This window comes from Balaenoptera ricei, chromosome 4, assembly GCF_028023285.1.
Source record: "Balaenoptera ricei isolate mBalRic1 chromosome 4, mBalRic1.hap2, whole genome shotgun sequence".
Taxonomy (NCBI): domain Eukaryota; kingdom Metazoa; phylum Chordata; class Mammalia; order Artiodactyla; family Balaenopteridae; genus Balaenoptera; species Balaenoptera ricei.
Genome location: NC_082642.1, coordinates 111903960 through 111925665, shown reverse-complemented (window position 1 = coordinate 111925665; position 21706 = coordinate 111903960).

The following is a 21706-nucleotide window of genomic DNA, read 5'->3' as shown; positions in this document are numbered from 1 at the left end:
ATCTTAACATGGAGGGTCTGATTTCCTTATCAGTGGAAACCCAATGTTCCTTCTTCTAATAAGAGCACCTTGGTTCAGTGGTGACCTATATGCAAAAAAGAAGATGAAATGTTGTGAAAAAAGAAATAAAACTTAAATTTACTCATCCTTGTCAGCTTTCTTCCTAAGCTGTGCTTATCACTATCAGACTGTCCCTACAGGTTCACCAGGAGCTTGTTGGAGTTCTTGCGGAGTTCCGTCCATTTTCAAACCCCAAGTTGGGAACAAATGGTCCAAATATCAATTCTATTCTTTCTACCTCTTCTGGCTTCTTTCATAGACAGCTCCGCCACCAGACTTATTTGAAATTTTATCGAGGAACTACTTCAGAAAATTTATAATATTAGAAGGACCCCAGAGCCCAAACTTTAAAAAAATCTGTTTAATTACACAAGTAATTAAACATATTCTCTCTATGGAAATAATGGCCTAGAAAATTGTTTTCAAAGTATATAACTTCTTAGGGAGGACAAATGGAGTAGGTTATTAAGGAACGAGAATATATTCTTAGGATGTTCAATAAGAAATTATGCAGAGGTTTTAGATGCATTTATAACAGGAAGGTTAGAGTCTGGAAGCTAAGACTTCTGAAGCTTAAATGCCAGAAGCGGGAAGAGATTACTAAATAATCTTTAAGATAAAATTTATTTATGGTGAAATTCACAAATCCTAAGTGTAAAATTGAATGAGTTTTGATGAATGAATACCTTTGTATAACTACCACACAAATTAAGATACAGAACATTTCCATCACCCCCCAATATCCCCTATGCCTCCTTTCAGACAGTCACTGCTCTCCATAGGCAACCATTGTTCTGAGAAATAGATTAATTTTGCATCACATAAGTGAAATAATAAAGAATGTGCTCATTCATGTCTGACTTCTTTCATTCAACATGATGTTTTAAAAATTCATCCATGTTGTCACACGCATTATTACTTTGTCCCTTTTTTTAATTGTTGAAGAGTATTTGTCATGTATCTCCATTTATTCAACATTTCCTTTATTTTTTCATCAGCATTCTGCAGTTTCAGCATACTCATCCTGTACATATGTTTTTAAGATCTATACCTAATTGTTTCTTTTTTTATTTTTTAAAAAATTTTATGGGAGTATAGTTGATTTACAACGTTGTGTTAGTTTCAGGTGTATAGCAAAGTGAATTAGTTATACATGTACATATATCCACTCTTTCTTAGTTTCTTTTCCCATATAGGCCATTAGAGAATATTGAGTACTGTTCCCTGTGCTATACAGTAGGTCCTTATTAGTTATCTATTATATATATAGTAGTGTGTATATGTCAATCTCAATCTCCCAGTTTATCCCTCCCCTTCCTTTCCCTCTGGTAACCATAAGTTCTTTTTTCCTACATGGTGACTTTATTTCTGTTTTGTAAATAAGTCCATTTGTACCATTTAAAAAAAATTCTACATGTAAGCGATATCATATGATATTTGTCTGTCTGACTTACTTCAATTTTTTATTTTTATTTATTTGTTGGAGCTATTTTCTATGGTATTTTTGAAAACTATTATTTATTATAGAAATACTACTTATTTATTATTGCTATATAAAAATACTATTAATATTTGAATGTTGAATTTGTATCCTGAGATCCTGCTAAGTTAACTTTTAAGTTCTAGGAACCCCCCTCTTTAAAAAATTCCTTCAAATTTTCTACGTAGACAATCATTTCATTTGCAAATAGAGACAGTTCTATTTCTCTGTTTTCTAATCTGTATGTCTTTATTCCTTTCTCTTGCCTATTACACTTGCTAGAACATATAGTACAGTACTGGATAGGAGTGGTGAGAGTAGAAATCTTTGCCTTGTACCTGATCTTAGAGGAAAAGTATTCAGTATTTTACCACTGAGTATGATGTGGGGTTTTTGTAGATGCATCCTTTCAGGTTAAGGAAGTTCCCCTCTATTCCAAGTTTTCTGGAAGTTTTTATCATAAAAGACAATTGAATTTTGTCAAATGATTTTGCTACATTAATTGATATGATGTGTTTTTTTTTTTTTTTTTTCTTTAGCTTGTTAGAATGTTGGATTCCATTGATTGATTTTCAAATCGTGAATCCACCTTACATTCTTGGGATGAACCCCGCTTGGTAGTGGTGTATAATTCTTTTCATATTTTTCTTGGATTTACTTTGTTAATATTTTGTTAAAGATTTTTGTGTTTATGTCCATTAAGTATACTGGTCTGTAATTTTCTTTTCTTGTACTGTTTTTTTCTGATTTTGGTATCAGGGTAAGACTGGCTTTGCAGAATGAGTTGAGAAGTGTTACTTCCTCTTCTAATTTCTGGAAGATACTTGTAGAATAGATGTTATTTCTTCTTTAAAACTTTGGTAGATTCACCAGTGAAATCATCTGGGCCTAGAGTTTTCAATTTAGGAAGGTTTATAAACTATGAATTCAATTTCTTTAATAGATACAGAGTCATTCAAATTATATATTTCATATTAGGTGAGTTGTGATAGTTTGTGTTTTTGAAAAATTGGTCCATTTCACCTAAGTTGTCAAGTTTACGTGTGTAGAGTTGTTTGTTAGTTTTCTCTTATTATCCTTTTGGTGTCTGCAGAATCTCTTATTTTGTCCCTCATATTGATAATTTGTGTTTTCTCTTTTTTTGTTTGTCAATCTGGTTAGAGGTTTATTAATTTTGTTATTGGTTTCAAAGAATCAGTTTTTTAAAAAAATTTTTCTGTATTATTTTTCTGTTTTCAGGTTCATTGGTTTCTGGTCTTTATTTCCTTCCTTTTGCTTGCTTTGGGTATATTTTGGTCTTTTTTTTTCCTAGTTTGATTTTTAAATTGATTTTTAAATTGCTGATTTGAGAAATTTCTTGTTTTTTTTTCTTTTTTATTGACGTATAGTTGATTTGCAATATTATATTAGTTTCAGGTGTACAACATAGTGATTCAAAATTTTTATAGATTATACTCCATGTAAAGTTATTACAAAATAATAGCTATATCCCTTGTGCTGTACAATACATCCTTGTAGCTTATTTATTTTATATGTATTAGTTTGTACCTCTTAATTCTCTATCCCTATCTTGCCCCTCGCCACTCCCCTTCTCTGCACTGCTAACCACTAGTTTGTTCTCTATATCTGTGAGTCTGTTTCTGTTTTGTTGTATTCATTCATTTGTTTTATTTTTTAGATCCCACATATGAGTGATAACATACAGTATTTGTCTTTATCTGTCTGACTTATTTCACTAAGCATAATACTCTCCAGATTCATCCACATTGTTGCAAATGGCAAAATTTTATCCTTTTTTATGGCTGAATAGTATTCCATCGTGTATATATGTGTGTGTGTGTGTGTGTGTGTGTGTGTGTATGTGTGTGTGTGTATATTTATATATACCACATCTTCTTTATCCATTCATCTGTTGATGCACACTTAGATTGCTCCTATATCTTGGCTATTGTAAATAATGATGCAATGAACATTGGGGTGCATGTATCTTTCCAAATTAGTGTTTTTGTTTTCTTCAGCTATATACCCAGGAGTTAAATTACTGGAATTTTAGTTTTTTGAGGAACCACGATAATATTTTCCACAGTGGCTGAATCAATTTACATTCCCACCAACAGTGTATGAGGGTTCCCTTTTCTCTACATCCTTGCCAACATTTGTTATTTGTGGTCTTTTTGTTCTTTTAACATTTTTTAAAAATTAATTAATTAATTAATTTTTGGCTGTGTTGGGTCTTTGTTGCTGTGTGTGGGCTTTCTCTAGTTGTGGTGAGCAGGGGCTACTCTTAATTGTGGTGCGCAGGCTTCTCATTGCAGTGGCTTCTCTTGTTGCGGAGCATGGGCTCTAGGGCATGCAGGCTTCAGTAGCTGTGATGTGCAGGCTTCAGTAGTTGTGGCTCGCAAGCTTAGTTGCTCCACAGCATGTGGGATCTTCCCAGACCAGGGCTTGAACCCGTGTCCCCTTCATTGGCAGGCAGATTCTTAACCACTGTATCACCAGGGAATCCCTGTGGTCTTTTTGGTAATAGCTATTTTGATAGAAGTGAGGTGATGTCTCATTGTGGTTTTGACTTGCATTTCTCTGATGATTGGTGATGTTAAATATCTTTTCATGTGCCTGTTGGCCATCTGTATGTCTTCTTTGGAAAAATGTCTATGCAGGTCTCCTGCCCATTTTTGAATCAGGTTGTTTGCTTGCTTGACATTGAGTTGCGTATGCTGTTTATATATTTTGGATATTAACCTCTTATCAGCCATAAATATTGCTCTAAACACTGCTTTGGCTGTATCCCACAAATTTTAATACGTTGATTTTTCATTTTCATTCAATTCAAAATATTTTCCAATTTCTCTTATAACTCTCTTCCTGAGCCATAGGTTATTTAGAACTGTGTTGTTTAATTACTATGTATTTGGAGATTTCCCAGTTATCTTCCTAGTTTAATCCCATTATGATAAGAGAACATATTTTATATGGTTTCATTAAAAAAAATTGTTAAGATGTGTTCTGACCCAGGATATGGTCTATCTTGAGGTATGTTACGTCTGCACTTGAGCAGAATGTGTATTCTGTCTTTCGGTGGAATTTTAAAAATGTTAGTTAGCTCCAGTTAATTAATAGTATTGTTTTATTCTTTGATATTTTTGCTAAATTTTAAAAATTTATTTGTTCTGTTGATTATTGAATGAGAGTATTGAAGTCTCCAACTATAATTGGAGACTTCTCTTTTTAATTCTATCAAATTTTATCTCATGTATTTTGAGGCTTTGTTGTTAGACAAATCATGTTTAAGACTGTTATATTCTTGGTGAATTAACCCTTGAATCATTAGGTAATGTCTTTCTTTATCCCCAGTAACATTTCCTTCTTATAAGCTTCCTTTTTCTCTGGTATTAATAGCCATTTCTATCTTCTCTTGGTTAATACTTGCATGCTATACATTTTTTATTCTTTTACTTTATATTTATAATAATATAAATATTATATTTATAGTGGGTTTGCTGTAACATGTAGTTGGGTCTTTGTTTTTTGGTACATTCTGAAATCTACATTTTAAAATTGGTGTATTTAACGTATTTATTTTAATATAATTATCTATATGTTTAGATTTATATATGTTTAAAACAAATGGGTCTACTGTTTTATTATTTTTTCTGTTGTTTTCCTCCAATTTTTGTTCCTCTATTTCTACTTTCCTGTTTTCTTTTGTGATGAGTATTTTCTTAGTATTCCCTTTTAATTTATTTATTGAGCTTTTGACTGGTAATGTCCTATATCCCCTTGAGTTTCTGCTTATTTTTAAAAATCTTTTTTTCTTTTTTGTTCATATTAGGTAATTTCTATTGATCTGTGTGTGTGTGTGTTTGTGTGTATTTTAATGGTTGTACTAGAGATTATAATATATTTATATTTAACTTTTATAGTCTAATTAGAATTAATATTTTATCACTTCACATGTGATGTAGAAGTCATACCACATATAGAACCCTTAATGTTGTAATTTTCATATGTATTATACTGATATACATTGAGACCCCATGGGACAATGTTATCATTTTTGCTTTCATCCATCATAACTATTTAAAGAACTTGGCAGAAAAATAGTCTCATATTTATTCAGATAGCTATAATTTCTGTTGACCTTCCTTTACTTTCATAGTTTCAAGCTTCCCTTTGATATCATTTTCCTTTCTTTCTTCAGATCTTCCTTTAACATTTCTTTCAGGGTAAATCTGCTGTTGACAAATTCTTTTAGTTTTTCTTCATCTGATAATGTTTCAATTGCTTCTTCATTTTTGAAGGATATTTTCACTGGATATAGGACTCTTAATTGACAGTTCTTTTATTTCCATGTCCTTCAGGCATCCATGATTTCTCATGAGAAATCTGTGACACTTCAAATTGTTGTTCCCATCTCCGTAATGTATTGCTTTTCTCTGGTTGCTTTCAAGAAAGTTTTTTGGTTTTTAGTTTTCAGAAGTTTGGTGATGACATGTCTGGGCATAAATTTCATTTAGTTTATCCTGCTTGGGGATTCACTGAGCTTTTGGGAATTCTATAAGTTTATGTCTTTTTCCAAATTTAGGAAGTTTTCAACCATTATTTATTCAAACGTTTTTCTCTGTACCTATTCTTTTCCCTCTTCTTTTAGGTTTTAAATGGCATAAATATTAGATCTTCTGATAATGTCCTACAGCCCCTTGAGGTTCTGCTTATTTTTAAAAATCTTTTTTGTTCATATTAGGTAATTTCTATTGATCTGTCTTCAAGCTCATTAAGACTTTCTTTTTCACCTCCATTTTGCTATTGAGCTCATCCAGAGAATTTTAAAATTTGCTTATTATATTTTTAACTCTAACGTTTCCATTTGTTTTTTAATATTTTTTTACATATTCTATTTGTATGCTAAGATTTTTCTCCCATATTTCTAATTGTTTCTTGAGTGCTTAACTTTACTTCTTGAAGTTTATTTACAATAGCTGCTTCATAGGTGTCATATGAAATTCACCATCCATGTCATCTTTGGGTTAGCATCTGGCAATTGCCTTTTCCTTCTCTAGATGTTCAAATTTTCCTAGCATTTTGTGTATTAAGTAATTTTGGAATGTATCCTGGATATTTTGAATATTCTGTTATGTGACTCTAGGTCTTATTTAAATTATATGGGAACATTTTTTTCTTTTAACAGGACATCAACCTGGTTAGGTTCAGGTCCTACTGAACTTCTGTGGACTATGGCTACAGGTCAAGTTAGTTTTCAGTCTGTGTAGTGCTTTTCTGATTGGTCCTATGTGAGTTTTACCAGTGGCCAGTCAGTGATCTGGTCAATGATCAGTGATCTGGTCAGTGATCTGCCTTAGAGTTTAGTTATCAAAACCTTTGATATGTTCTTCGGGGTTAGATCCATGGAATCACAGCTTTAAAGTGAGCCTAAAATTTCATACACAACTTTATGGATCATTTTCTCTAGCTTCATCCTCTTTATAATGTACCTGATACTTTCTGGCTCCCAATATCCAACCCTCCTCCCATTCCTCTGTCAATAAACTAGGCCTTTAGTCTCCCCGCTCTCTCGCACATTTCCTGTAATCGTCTCTGCCCCTGGGGTTAAGCAGTCATTATATAAAGAGAAAAAAGCAATGGGATTCCTTGTACATTCTTGGCTCCACAAGAATCAGGCCATCTGACCAGAGAGAAGGGTCCCCCTCCTTTCTGCCCAGCCACCGCTGTCATCATCACCACCACCACTGTGGGATTGCCTGGGAATTGGGGTGATTTATTTAGTAATTTAATTGCCTGCTAGAAAAACAAATTAACACAGTTTAGAGGAAGATAATAGAATCCAGAGTCTCTGTGAGGTATCACTCACTATGTCTAGTTATAATAACATGGTAAGAAATTAAATTACTGGATGATAAACTGAAATTTGATTTTAAGTTTGGTAGATAGAAGATCGGTTTTCAGTTTTGTTTGGGTGAGTGTGTGGGAAGCCCAAGATGTTTATCAAGCCTGTACTCCAGACTTCAGACCTTTCTTCCTTACAGAGTGCAGCAAATCAAACAGCTGCTAATTTCTTTCAGCCTTCTAGTTGTAATTTTCCACTGGATCCTTGGAGCCAAAGTCTGTCCTCTGACAGATCATACCAACAAGCCTGTAAGTTTCTGCTTGAATTCTAGGTAAGCCATGCAAACTGGGGAATATCCTTAGTGGAAATGCCTTATATACTGAAATTATACACAGTATAATCCCTTCTTTCACTTTCTACCTTCTTCTGGTCACTCTACAGTGACTTTGAATAGTTGTGCCTTATATCCTGTCCCAGAGTTTATGATTGTTATCTATGGGAGGGTTTCTCTGCTACAAGCTACTGTGCAAGTACCAGAACCAGAACTGCTAAATATATTTATTCATTCATTTACCTACTGCCTTGATTTATGTTAATATTTTGCCATATTTGTTTTTATTTTCTTTTTGAAAATAAAATCTTATAGAGTTGAAGGTCCATTTGTATCACATTCCCAATCCCATTCTCTTCTCTTCTTCCCCAGAGACAACTGATATTTTAAGATTGGTGAAGAGCTTCCCTGCTCATGTTTCTACATACTTACTGCCTATTTGCATATTTATATAAAATATATTTACATGAAGTATTTCATAATATATTATTTACAACATTAAAATTTTTTTCTAGATCTATCCATACTGTAGATCTAATTCATTCATTCAAACTATCAGGTTACTATTTTAAAGCTGTTAATGGTTTTCTCTGTTGCTCTAAGGGTAGAGGCATAATTTATCTTTGGGTCAAGGTTGTGTTTTTCTTTTGGGAAAAATTTTAATGCTTCTTCAAGTTATGCATAGATAAATCCAACATCTGGAATGGAAAAGTTAAGGACGAGGAAAAGCTCAGCTGTTCTATAACAGGAAAACTTGACTCTGTTGTGGGCAGAGTGGTATTTCTGCAGATTTTATGATATCATGCTGATTAAGTGGGAGAGCAATAGAAACTGAGGGCTCCTTTGGGATACTTCTGTCTATGAGAGGTAAGATGGACCTAGCAAATGGCAGCAAGCTGCAACACTAAAGAGGGACCAGGCCAGGTGAGAGACTTCCAATGAAGAGCTATGACCAGTTGTCTCTAGAAGTAGAAATAACTGATATCCAATTTTAAGCTTTCTTAGTCTGACTTTAAATTTCCCTTTATAATGTTCTAGTCTTCAGTAAAAAAAAGCCTGGACTTTTGAGAGGTGCAGCAATAGAGATCCCTGGAGCATCTACCTGAATTGACAGTGAATGTATAATAACTTACACAGATTTGTGGAATGTGTATATGCACACATTGGGACCCTTAAAAATACTTAGAGGGAAGATCCTGTAAAAGACTGACTATTATTTTGTGCAAGTAGAATGGGAGAATTTGATTGTTATTTGGGGAGTAAAGGGAAGACCTCTGAAGACTGGAGTCCTTGTAATGTACTTAGTAAAAGGACAGAAAAATTGATTCACCCCAGGAGTACAAAACAACAATCTCCAAAATTATTAATCTCACCATTTAACTTCATGGCAATTTCAGAATGCTCAATGCAATGCTTGAATTACAGCAGGTGTTTCCACAAGTGAACTTTCTATAGAGTCATGAAATTAACAATACTTTACTCTCTTAATGGTTTCAAGTTCTGGGTAGAGGTAACAAGTCCATATTTAATAGTTACCCAGGAGCAACTGCAGATCACAAATTGCCTAAAAAATTATGATTCAGCAGGAAGAAGGAATGTTTAATTTTCAAATATCTTTTAAATTGAAAAATACGTTTTTAAGTTAAATGAACTACAAGCACTTTGTGGTGAATCCTAGAGCAATTTTTTTCTACCATTTGTTTCTTATTGTATATATTTTCAGACATTAGTGCCTAATGTTCACATTTTTTTTCCCAGGCTGCACTAATGAATACTCCTAGATGAGTCTTAGAGCCCTGCAGGTTTATGACTAAGAAAGAACCAGAAAAAAAAAAAAAAAAAAAACCCCTCGAAATAGTGGTTTTCATTTTTATTTTAAATTAAGTGAATTGTTCTTTATTAAATGACTTTTAAAATCATTGGTCTCTTTTTCCATCTGATTTCCAAGGTATTCACAGTAATTGAACCAGGTCATCTTTTACAAATGTTTTTAACAATTGAATTTTTCCTCATAGAAGAGATGAATATTTCTTCTCAAATGATAATATTATTTATATTTACAATTACTCATAGAAAATCTGGCTATAGATTCCATTGACGGAGTTTTGGAAAAAAGCATTTTATTACTATTTTTATGTCTTAGGGACCTCATCATTTAAACTGAGCTTTAAATATTTCTTACAACATAAAGTTAATTGAACTGATTGGAAGCTTATGTTGCCTAAAATTTAGATTTTAGCAGCTCTCCTACAGTTTATATAATAAGCTATGGCCAGCTGGCTTACAGCTTTAACTTACAAGCAATAACTGTGATGATTCTTCCTATGTTCTGGAGGAAATTTAATGTTTTTTTTTTCCTGTTAGAAGATATAAGTTGATGATCTGTAAGTTAGTCCACAGTAATGCGCATTGTCCTTGAAGTCTTAGGTTCTGATAGTGTTTTGATTTGCTTGAGGTATTGCTATTCGGTCAGTTTATTAATCTCCTAATTGCTGTTTAAAGGATTCACTAAAAAGTACCCTGATCGTTTGACAAAATATTAAGTTAATTTCAAACAGAGATAAAACTATGATGAAAATAACTCAGGGTGATGAGATGTAGAGTGACTGGGTGGCCCCTTCAGATAAAGTCATTGTGGAATATCTCTCTGAGGAGGATATTAGAGGTGAGACATAAATAACAGACATGAGGTGGCCTGTCAAAGAACTGGAGGAAGAGCATTACAAGAATGAGGATACAGAAAATATAAAAGCCCTCAGGTAGGAGGAAGCTTTTTGTGCTTGAGGAATAAGAAGGAAGTCAGTAGAAGTGGGAAGACTAAGGGGGAGAGTAGTTGCAGATGAGACAGGAGGTAGGCGGGGCCAGATTACACTCAGCCTTGCAGGCTGCAAGGAGTTCTATATTTTGAATATGGAATTATGCCCAACGTATGCTTTAGTGAAAAAACATTGTTTCAAACAGCTTGAGTAGAAAGATCCCCTTCATATAAAACTGTATATTCCCAGAGAAAAATTGAGGTGTATGTTCCTTAAAATGCTAATATTGGAAATTTCTGGATGCTGAACCTTGGGAGATATTCATCCTGCTATTTGTATTTTTCTGTATTGCTGTAATTGTTTACAAAAACCAACAGAGACATATCAAATATGCATTCATGAAAAATGAGCTACAAATTTTTTGAGTATGATTTAAAGTTAAGAAAACATTGACATTTTTGTGACTTCCAAACTCATGTAAAGTGGGAAAAAGAGGGATTTATAAAGAAGGGTTTGTTGAATTTCATTAACAAATATAGAAATAAAATGACCTATACACTTTTTTTCGGGGTTTTCATTGAATGTGGAAGATAGAAAAAGAGCTCAAAAAAATCCAGAACGCACAGAATACAAATAATCAATGAAACCTCCCTTATTATATAACTGGTAAAAACAAGATCATGGGCCCCAAATGGGGTCACTTATGCTAAACCCCACATCATCAAACTGACAATTAGTTACAGTTTCATCCTCTCCCAGAAATGGAATCTTACACCAGTCAATCTGGAATTACCTGGTCTGCACTAGTGAGGTCACCTGCCTGATAGACCCCTGCCACCCCCTAAAAGAAAGTGCTTTTGCCACAACCAGTCCACGTTTTTGCTAGTTTAACTTCCTTGTTCCTGCTCCCTTCTGTCTGTAAAATCTGTCATTCTGTACAGCTCCTCAGAGCTCCTTTTCTTCTGCTAGGTGGGATGTTGCCCAATTCATGAATTGTTGAATAAAGCCAGTAAGATCTTTAAAGTTTACTAGGTTGAATTTTGTCTTTTAACACTGCCAAAATAGTTTTCCATGTACAATGTGCAAAGTGCAAAATGAATGGTAAAACGTTGCAGAAAAAGAAAAGGATAAATAAAAGAAAGAGGTGGAAAAGTCAAAAGGGTAAATAATATTTAAGCTATACATTAATTCAATTACTCATTCTTTCAATACAGATTTTAACATAACCTGTACTAAATAAACAAGGGTTGCATGCAAGAAGTCTAGTTGGATTAAGTTCTCATGGGTGTAAGAATAGAATGTGACCACAAAGGGAAGCAGACTGGGCAGAAAGATGGCACAGAGACTGCCACCTTCATAACACCATGGTCAGACTCTATTAGGGTTTCAATATTCTATCAAAAAATAAATTTAAAGAGTCCTCCTTGGATCTAAATCTCCCATCAAAATCTTCCCCTTGTTTTCTTCTATGCGCTCCTTTTCACTTCTCCACATTTATCTGTGGTTCCCATCCTCATATTTCTGTGGTATCTATGGAGTTCTGGGACAGAGGATTCACTTGAACCAGCTTTGTATTTGACGTGTTACAAATGCAGGTCAAATATTTCCATGGAAGACCACTAGGAGAATGGTATTATCCCAATGTTGGATTACTTCCATAGATAATCTGAGAACTTGATTTTTTTCTGCCTATAAAAATAGCTTGGGTTCCATTCCATATATGGAGAACAGGCTTTTCTGTCTCTATTCAGCTAAGCAAGTGCCTGTCTTTTGGCAAGGAAAGAAGAAAAGCATTAATCATTTCCAGTTCATCCATATCAGGATGTTTACTCCCAAAAGATAAAGGTTCAATTCATATCTTTTTTTTTTGTTATGACTTCCAGGTAGTTTTTCTCAATGTGGATGATTCTAGAAAACTTTAGAAGAGGTTATTTGTAGATATGTATTGCCTAGAAGAATAGCATAGGGAAATAGCCTAAGAATACCTTAACAATGCTTACAGATAACCTACTGTTTGCACTGGTCTGCCGTAACTAGAGGCTTCCATTTGTTATAATATATCAAGTTTGATGGTAGGTCTTTGTGGTCTCTGGCTGCTTTTAACCCCCTCCCCAATCTCCATTTTTCCAAAGGTACTAGATTGTTGTCATGGTTGGATCTTATTTCTGGCCATGTTGAAATCCACCCTCTGCTCTTCAACCTTAGCTCTGTTCCTCCATCCTGTAGGACTGCACCTAGCTTTTGCCTACCTAAGTTTCATGGGCTTAGATTTGACTGTCAGTTCTTTCCCCAGTAGCTGCTACAGTTGGCTTGGGAACCAATGCCAACATAGTTCCCTCTTAGACTGATTCAGCAATAGTATAAGTAGAGCTGAAGCTGGCACCCAGACTACAGTGGAATGATCCAGGTAGAGGCTGCACTGGGCTGCATGGAAGAGAAATAAAACTGTGAGGAAAGAGAGCAGAAAAGATGAAAATCCATAAGTCAATATATGTCTTTAGATATATTATCATTTTGTCTTCAATAGAAGAGAGGTTGTGAAGGACTGGACTGATCACCAGTGACTCTGTAAACATACCTACCTGTCCCCCCCAGCATCAAGATGAAACAGAATTTTTCCATCAAAGGCCACAGGTGTTAGCTGAGTATGCCTTTTTCCTAGTTAGTCCTGACTACTACTAGTTTAGAATCTTTAAAGGGACTGCGATATTTGAAATTGTTAGGGCTTATGACTTGCAGATTCACTTTTTAAGTTAAAAAATGTAAAAATTAAAAATAATTTTATTGAAATATAGTTGACATACAATATTATGTTAGTTTTGTGTGTACTAAATAATAATTTGACATATGTATACATTATGAACTAATCACCATGATTTCTAATAACCATCTGTCTCTATATAGAGTTATTACAATATTGATCATATTCCTTACGCTGTATATTACATCCCTATGACTTATTTACTATGTAACTGAAGGTTGGTACCTCTTAATCGCCTACACCTATTTTGCCCTCCCTCCATCACTCTCTTCCCTTCTGGCAACCACCTGTTTGTTCTCTGAACCTATGAGTCTGTTCTTATTTTTGTTTTGCTTGTTTGTTTTGTTTTTTGACTCCACATGTAAGTGAGATCATGTGGCATTTTTATTTCTCTGACTTATTTCACTTAGCATAATATCCTCTAGATTTATCCATGTTGTCACAAATGGCAAGATTTTTTCTTTTTTATGGCTGAGTAATATCCCATTGTGTGTGTGTGCATGTGTATGCCATATCTTCTTTATTCATTTGTCTATTGATGGATATTTAGGTTTCTTCCGTATCTTGGCTATTATAAATAATGCTTCAATAAACATAAAGGTGCATATATCTTTTCAAATTGGTGGTTTTGTCTTCTTCAGGTAAATACCCAGAAGTGAAATTGCTGGATCATATGACAGCTCTGTTTTTAATTTTTGAAGAAACTCCATATTGTTTTTCATAGTGGCTGCACCAATTTACAAACCCACCAACAGTGCAAGAAGGTTCTATTTTCTCTGAATTCTTGGCAACACTTGTTATTTGTTGTCTTTTTGAATATAGCCATTCTGACAGGTGTGAGGTGGTATCTCATTGCAATTTTGATTTGTATTTCCTGGATGATTAGTGATGTTGAGCATCTTTTCATGTGTCTGTCAGCCATCTGTGTGTTTTCTTTGGAAAAATGTCTATTCAGATCCTCTGTCTATTTTTAAATTATGTTCTTCGTTTTTTTGATGTTGAGTTGTATGAGTTATTTGTATTTTTTGATATTAACCTCCTTATTGACTATATCATTTGCAAATATATTCTCCCATTTAGTAGGCTTCCTTTTCATTTTGTTGATAGTTTCCTTGGCTGTGCTAAAGCTTTTTAGTTTGTCGTAGTTCCATTTATTTATTTTTGCTTTTCTTTCCCTTGCCTTGGGAAGACAAATCCAAAAAATATATTGCTAAGATCAATGTTAAAGAGTGTACTGCCTGTTTTCTTCTGGGATTTTTATAGCTTCACGTTTTATATTTAAGTCTTCAATCCATTTTGATTTTACTTTTGTATATGCTGTGTGAAAGTAGTCCAGCTTGATTCTTTTACATGTAGCTGAACAGTTTTCCCAACACCATTTATTGAAGAGGCTGTCTTTTCCCCATTGCATATGCTTGCCTCCTTTGCTGTAGGCTAATAGACCATGTAAGTGTGGGTTTATTTCTGAGCTGTCCATTCTGTTCCATTGATCTATGTGTCTGTTTTGTGCCAGTATCACACTGTTTCGATTACTCTAGCTTTGTGTTACAGTCAAAAATCAGGGAGCATGATTCCTCCAGCAGTGTTCTTTCTCAAGATTTTTTTTTTTTTTTTTTTTTGCCCTTTGGGGTCTTTTGTGTTTTCAATCAAATTTTAGAATTATTTGTTCTAGTTCTGTGAAAAATGCCATGGATATTTTGATAGGGATTGTATTGAATCTGTAGATTGCCTTGGGGAGTATGATCATTTTAACAATAATAATTCTTCCAGTCCATGAGCACGGTATATCTTTCCATCTGTTTGTGTCATCTTTAATTTCTTTCATCAGTGTCTTGTAATTTTCCTTAGGTAGATTTATTCCTAGGTTTTTTGTTTTTTTTTTTGATGTCATAGTAAATGGGATTTTTTCCTTAATTTATTTTTCTGATGGTTTGTTGTTAGTGTATAGAAATGCAACAGATTTCTGTATATTAATTTTGTATCCTGTAACTTTACCGAATTCATTAATGAGGTCTAGTAGATTCTTGGTGGCTTCTTTAGGATTTTCTATATATAGTATGATGTCATCTGCAAACAGTGACAGTTTTACTTCTTCCTTTTCAATTTGGATTCCTTTTATTTCTTTTTTTGGTCTGATTTCCATGGCTAGGGCTTCCAATAGTACGTTGAATAAGAATGGTGAGACTGGGCATCCTTGTCTTGTTCCTGATCTTAGAGGAAATGCCTTCAGCTTTTCACCCTTAAGTATGATGTTAGCTTGTCATATATGGCCTTTATTATGTTGAGGATGTTTCCTTTATACCCATTTTGTTGAGAGTTTTTATCATAAATGGTTGTTGAATTTTGTCAGAAGCTTTTTCTGCATCTATTGAGATGATCATGTGATTTTTTATTCTTCATTTTGTCAATGTGGTGTACCACATTGATTAATTTGAAAATATTGAACCATCCTTGCATCTCTAGGATAATTCTGCTTGATTCTTTTAATGTATTATTGATTTTGGGTTGCTAATATTTTGTTGAGGATTTTTGCATCTATGTTCATCAATGATATTGGCCTGTAATTTTCTTTTTTTTTTTTTTGTGGCATCCTTGTGTTGTTTTAATTATTATTACTCACAGTATAAACTAAATGTTCTTTGAGTAGATAGCCATGGCCTTTGAGATAGCTAAGAGAGATTTGCTTTACTCTAATTGAGGAAACTAAAGAAAAAAAAGTAATTTATCTATGAATTCATTTCCAGGTTTTACAGAGTCAGGGCCAGATCTTAGTAAGTTTCCTGGAGTTGACATAGCAGCAAGCGGGGCATCTCCTTCCTTATCAGTTTCTCGGTTCCTGGATTTGATGTTTTTAGAGCAGGAAGGAAGTAGCTGCCCAAAACCACAGTCTGAAGGGCTGCTGGAAAAATAGATCTCTCTTGTTTCTTTGAATGGAAGGGAGATATTCCTTGTCTTGCTGGCACATAATTTTAGTTGATTTATACTTGTTTATGCGAGTGCAAAAAATGGTTCACTCATGTCTTCTAGTATGTTCGTATCTATATGTGTGTGTGTGTGTGTGTGTGTGTGTATTTGTATGTGTACCTGGGTGTATTTTCAGATCATAGCCATCAATATATTTTTGGAACACTAGTTTTGCAAGATAATTTCTGAACATTGCACTATCCTTAATGACATTCCCTTTCTTGAAAATTCATAATACTACTATCATATTAAAGAGACTAGAAAGTCCCCAAGTGAAGAGATATTTGAACTTTGTTTGACCCAGAATTTCTCCAACTTCACTTGACCATGGAGTCCTTTGTTCAGGTAATGATTAATAATATCTCAGTTCTATAAGTAAATATATTTAGGAAATGCTGAATTAGATACTTTTTCTGAATGATTTGGATGTCTACAATAGCCAGGGATATACAGAGGAATGTGAAATTGTAGGCTGATACCAGTTTCAAGGTTTTTGCTGGGTCCTTTAAGCTTAGCTTCGTCAGTTCCATTTCTTAAAGCCTTGATCTGCTGAAGTACTGTTAGGCCACCAAACTGTAAAATCATTTCTATGCAAGTAGCCAACAGAAAAGGGGCTTACTAAGGCTTAAAAATTAAAAAAAAAATTTTTTTTTTTAACTGGAATGTTCCTTTTCCTGAAGTAAGTTCCATTAGGCAAATTCTATTTTTATTAAGCAAATCAATAAATTAATTTCTTTCAAGCCAGTGTTATTAGGCAAATCAATAAAATTACTTCTACCAATTTCTACCGTTTGATACTTGGTAAGGTTGTGATCAAAAACGTATAGATTTTGGGGGGAATATATGCTCATCCCAGAAGAAAACAGAAATGAAGAAATATGTTCCTCAGATATCTGAGGATTCCAATCTTTGGTGGTATTTGTAAAAGGCAGCAAGCAACATTTAACACGATAAAGCCTTTGGTGCCTTAGATTACTCAGTGGATAGAGATTTGGGGCTATTTTGGTTAAAGCTAAGGGGAAAAGTTCTGAATTTCTTTGATATTTGCCTGATGTTAGAAAAATAAGGGTAGAGAAAGGTACCGAGTTATTAACTTCTGCAGAAGACAGTATTTGATTAATAGTTCAGAACTAAATTTTAATTAGGGTCAGATATGCTGGATAATTATTAGGTGCTCACGTAGGTTATTACCAGGATATCCTGCCAGGAAATTTATTAACCTATAGACTACTTCTGATCTCCTTTTCCCTGCCCCCATTTTTAGTATAACTGATTTTTTAAAAAACATAACTATGACTTCAAGAAACAACAAACAAACAAACACCAAAGAACTGGTTTACTGGGATGTCTGAAATCTTGATTAAGAACACAATGTAAATAACTGTAGTATATTTGAAGTTAAAACCACAGATATTTTTCCAGGTTACACACATATAGCTTTCTGACTTAACAGAGAACATTAAATAACAATGATTTGGAGTAGTGTGGATTAAATCAAATGGCACAGACTGGTGATCTAGATAATAAAAGTTCCCTTTCATACCCTTATTTGTCATTTCAGGCAAACATCTAGTCTGGAGATCAGCTATATGAGGATAACTATTACCTTAAAAGATTATTTGTCTTTCAGAACTTCCAGTGTAGAAATGGTTTAGCACACAAAACTATAGAGAATAGTATAATGAGCTTCTATATACTGATCAGTCAACTCAATAATTATTAACATTTTCCCAATTTTGTTATTTCTCTCCATTCCTCCTCTTTTCTCTTGAGTATTTCAAAGCAAATCCCAGAAATCATATCATTTTGCAGCATACATCTCTAACTGATAAGCCTTTTATATTTCACAATAAGCATGCCATTACTCAATCTGACAAATTTGAAAATAATTCCTTAATATCATCTAATACTGAGTCCATATAAGTATCCTCTATTATCTTCCCAATTTTACCCTCTAGCCCTAGGTCATCTGTAACCTCACTAGGACTCTCATTTTTGGGAATGAGTAGATCAATAAGGGGAACAAGTGGAGAGCATCTTTGCTCTTTTTTTCAGTCCAAAGCTTAAGTTTAAGCATCAACTTAAATCCATCGTTTCCAAATTTCCCTAATTCTGAATTCTGCTGCTACTACTTAGAGCAGTGTTTCACTATCAAAGAAGGGAGAGCAAGGCCAAGCTATTTTTATGATAAGCCAGAGATGAAATTCTAGAAATTATTCTGCTTAGAATCTCTTTTCCAAACCCTTTGGGAGGCACATGAACAGGAAGGGGACTTAGCTGTTGGTTAAAAAGCAGGATTTCCTCATAGGGAGTAAGGTGTTTTCTTTTCATTAAATGATATGTCTGTTTACATATTCAAGTAATCTATAGTATCCTTAGTTGTAGTGGATAACTAACAACATGAACAACATTAACAACGCTAGTTCATGACTTCAATAAAATTTTATTTAGTGCCAGTTGTGGGTAAGGCATTGTGCTAGTAAGGAAAATACAGGATATAAAGCAAAAAGCACTCTACAGAAAATAAAATAAAGTACAATGGGAATTCAAAAGCCAACTATTTTTTTCCTTGGGTCGTTGACAGACAAAAGGAGCATTTGATTAGAACCTTAAAAGACTTCTAGAATTTGAACAGTTGGAAGGAAGAAAGGTCATTTTTGGGTGGAGGAAAGAGAGTGAGCAAAGGCACAAAGGTAGGAAAAGCAAAACATGAAACAAATAAGATCAATCTGGTGAATACGAGACTCTTCAGTCCAAACATCACAAAATGTCGTGACTATCCATGCAGCTAGGTGTAGATGTTACGTAATCACCCAGTAAGCAGAGATTCCAGTAACTGCTATCAGTCACTGCTGCCAGGAACTACTAATCACGCAGAATGTTTAGAATGTCAAGACGATGATTGTTAATATGTGACCAACCAAGAAAACTGGTGCCTGGTAGAGGCATCTGGTCCAATGTGATATAATAATTAATCCAACTGGATAATATTTTACCTCCAAATCCAACCCAGTGGTTGGGTCAATAGGCAAACACTGTGACTGTTCATTTGTGAAGAATATTTTGGCAACTTCAAGAGGCTTGAGAAGAACAGGGTCCACTAAGTGAAGCTTCTTTTGCTGTGGGGCTGGATGTTCCTTAGATCTTTCATGTGGCAATATCATATGATTTTTTGCTTTCTTTCTAAACTCAAAACACTAAAACTATATCATTAACATAGAAATATAAAAATCTTCTTGACCTCAACTTCAAGCTTACAATTAATGTATCTTTCAGCTAAAGAATGGATTCAAATGATGGTAACATTACTGATTTAGGTTTGCTTTGTTGCATTCAGCACTGAGCTGAAATGTCCTAGATCAGAGAATGATTCCAAATCAGATTAGTCCAATGTCCTAGTCCAGGCTATGTGCTTTACTGGGCCTGAGAAACAAGCTTTTCTTTTATTCCTCAACATTAGCTAGAAATGCATTTTCAGCTAAAATTTGTCATGTGTTTATTATGTACACCACACTTGCATCATAAGCATTACCTGATTTAGGCTTCATAACAACTCTATGATGGAGGTTAATATAATTATCTCCATTTCAGAGATGAGGAAACTGGGACTTAGAGAGGATTAGTAATTTATATCAGCTCACATAGCTAATAAGTGGGGCAGGGCTGGTTTGTGAGTCCTGCTGGTCTGTTACAGCAGGCCATGGTCATCTGAGCAGGGACAGAGGCCTGTGTGTTGTGATGGGAAACAGGCAAGAAGAGGCCATCACTTTCGTCTGTCCCTCTGTCTCTTCAACTTCTAGCCGGCTTTTCTTCCTGCTTCCTCATTTCTTGCTATTTTTTAAAATCACAACCCCTCTATTTCCCTGTTCCTTGTATAGAATTCTTTTTTTTTTCATTTATATATTAATTTATTTCCTATTTCACTCGTTGATTTACCTCTAAGGTAGCAGGCCTTGTCTGCTAGGAAATTATACAAGGAGAACTAGCAAGTGAATGAATGAATGAATACAGTACAATGTACTGAATGCTGGAGTACAATTGCTTTGAGGGCACAAAGAAGGGAAAATATCAAATTTTGAGGCCTGGGAGATGATGCTTGGGTTGTGTCTCGAAGGAAGAGAAATTAGGTGAAGAAGTAGGAAGAGCTTTCCAAGCAGACACACTAGCATTTGTATAGTCACTGAGTTGGGGCAGTAGCCAGACACAGCTGAGATCTGCTGGTGATTTGGGATGGCTGGAATGAATAGTGTGTTTCCTGGGAGTGTTAAGAGAGGAAGCTGGAGAGGAATGCAGGGGCTGGCCTGTGAAGTTCTTGAGTGCTAAATTAAGGAGCTTGAATGTTAGCCTGAAAGTTACAGGAAATCATTGAAAGGATTTAAGTTACAGAAATGCATGATTTTGTATTTTAAAAATAGCATTCTGGTAATCATCACTTGCATAACCAATTGCTATGCCTCGAAAAGGAGGCCCTAAGTTTGCACCAAGATTGTACATTACCTGTCTTGAGAAGCTTCAAAGCCTTCATCACCTTGTGATCTTCCCTGATAGAAGAGCTGAGTTTTCCATCCTACTTCCTGATCTCAGAAGTCTTGATCAGCTGGGTGCAAGGCACCCTTCATAAAATAGTCCTTAAAGACGAGGTTTATTGTTGTAACCATGAGAGCCTGCTTGCTAGGCACAAGATGCTCATGTTTTTACAGGCACATCCAGATCCCACTTCCTTTCAGAAATCTCCCCACCCACATTCTCATGCCTCTCTAGGTTATGGGATACTGAATTACCATAATCTTTTTTTTTTTTTTTTTTTTCTCTGCTGTTACTCCTGAAATCTGGGTGAGTTCAGGTAAGCAGCTCTGCAGAGGGCAAATCCATTGAGGCAAGTGGGAGGTGTGATATTGGAGCAGGAGCAACAGGTGGCATTAAACAAGTTGCATCCAATAGACAATTTGAGTGCCTTTAGCCAAGATACAACTTTAAGCAGCTTAGAGTGATGGTGGTCAAATGTTTTTGCTCACATACCCCTTAAAATACTTGGGTAAATCTAGGTACCTCATCACACATTTGAAGTTGATACCCACAATTTGTCATTATATATTTTAGTAGTTGCAAACATAATTTCTAGTGTGTTGTACCTGCTGACATTTTAAACTGTTATAGTTTTAACAGTCTATTTTAAGATAACTTCAAATGCATTCAAAAGCTCTGTCTTTACACTCTCCTCCCCACATATTATGTGTTTTCCTCCCCACATATTATGTGTTTGATGTCACAATTTACTTCTTTTATATTGTGTATTGATTAACAAATTCTTATAGTTATAGTTAATACTTTTGTCTTTTAACTTTTATGCTAGAGTATTAAGTGATTTACCCATTACTGTTACAATCTTTGAGTATTCTGAATTTAACTATGTATTTACCTTTACCAGTGAGTTTTATACTTTCAAGGATTTTCATCTTCAGCTTGGAGAACTCCCTTTAATATTTCTTGTAAGGCAGGTCTAGTGGTG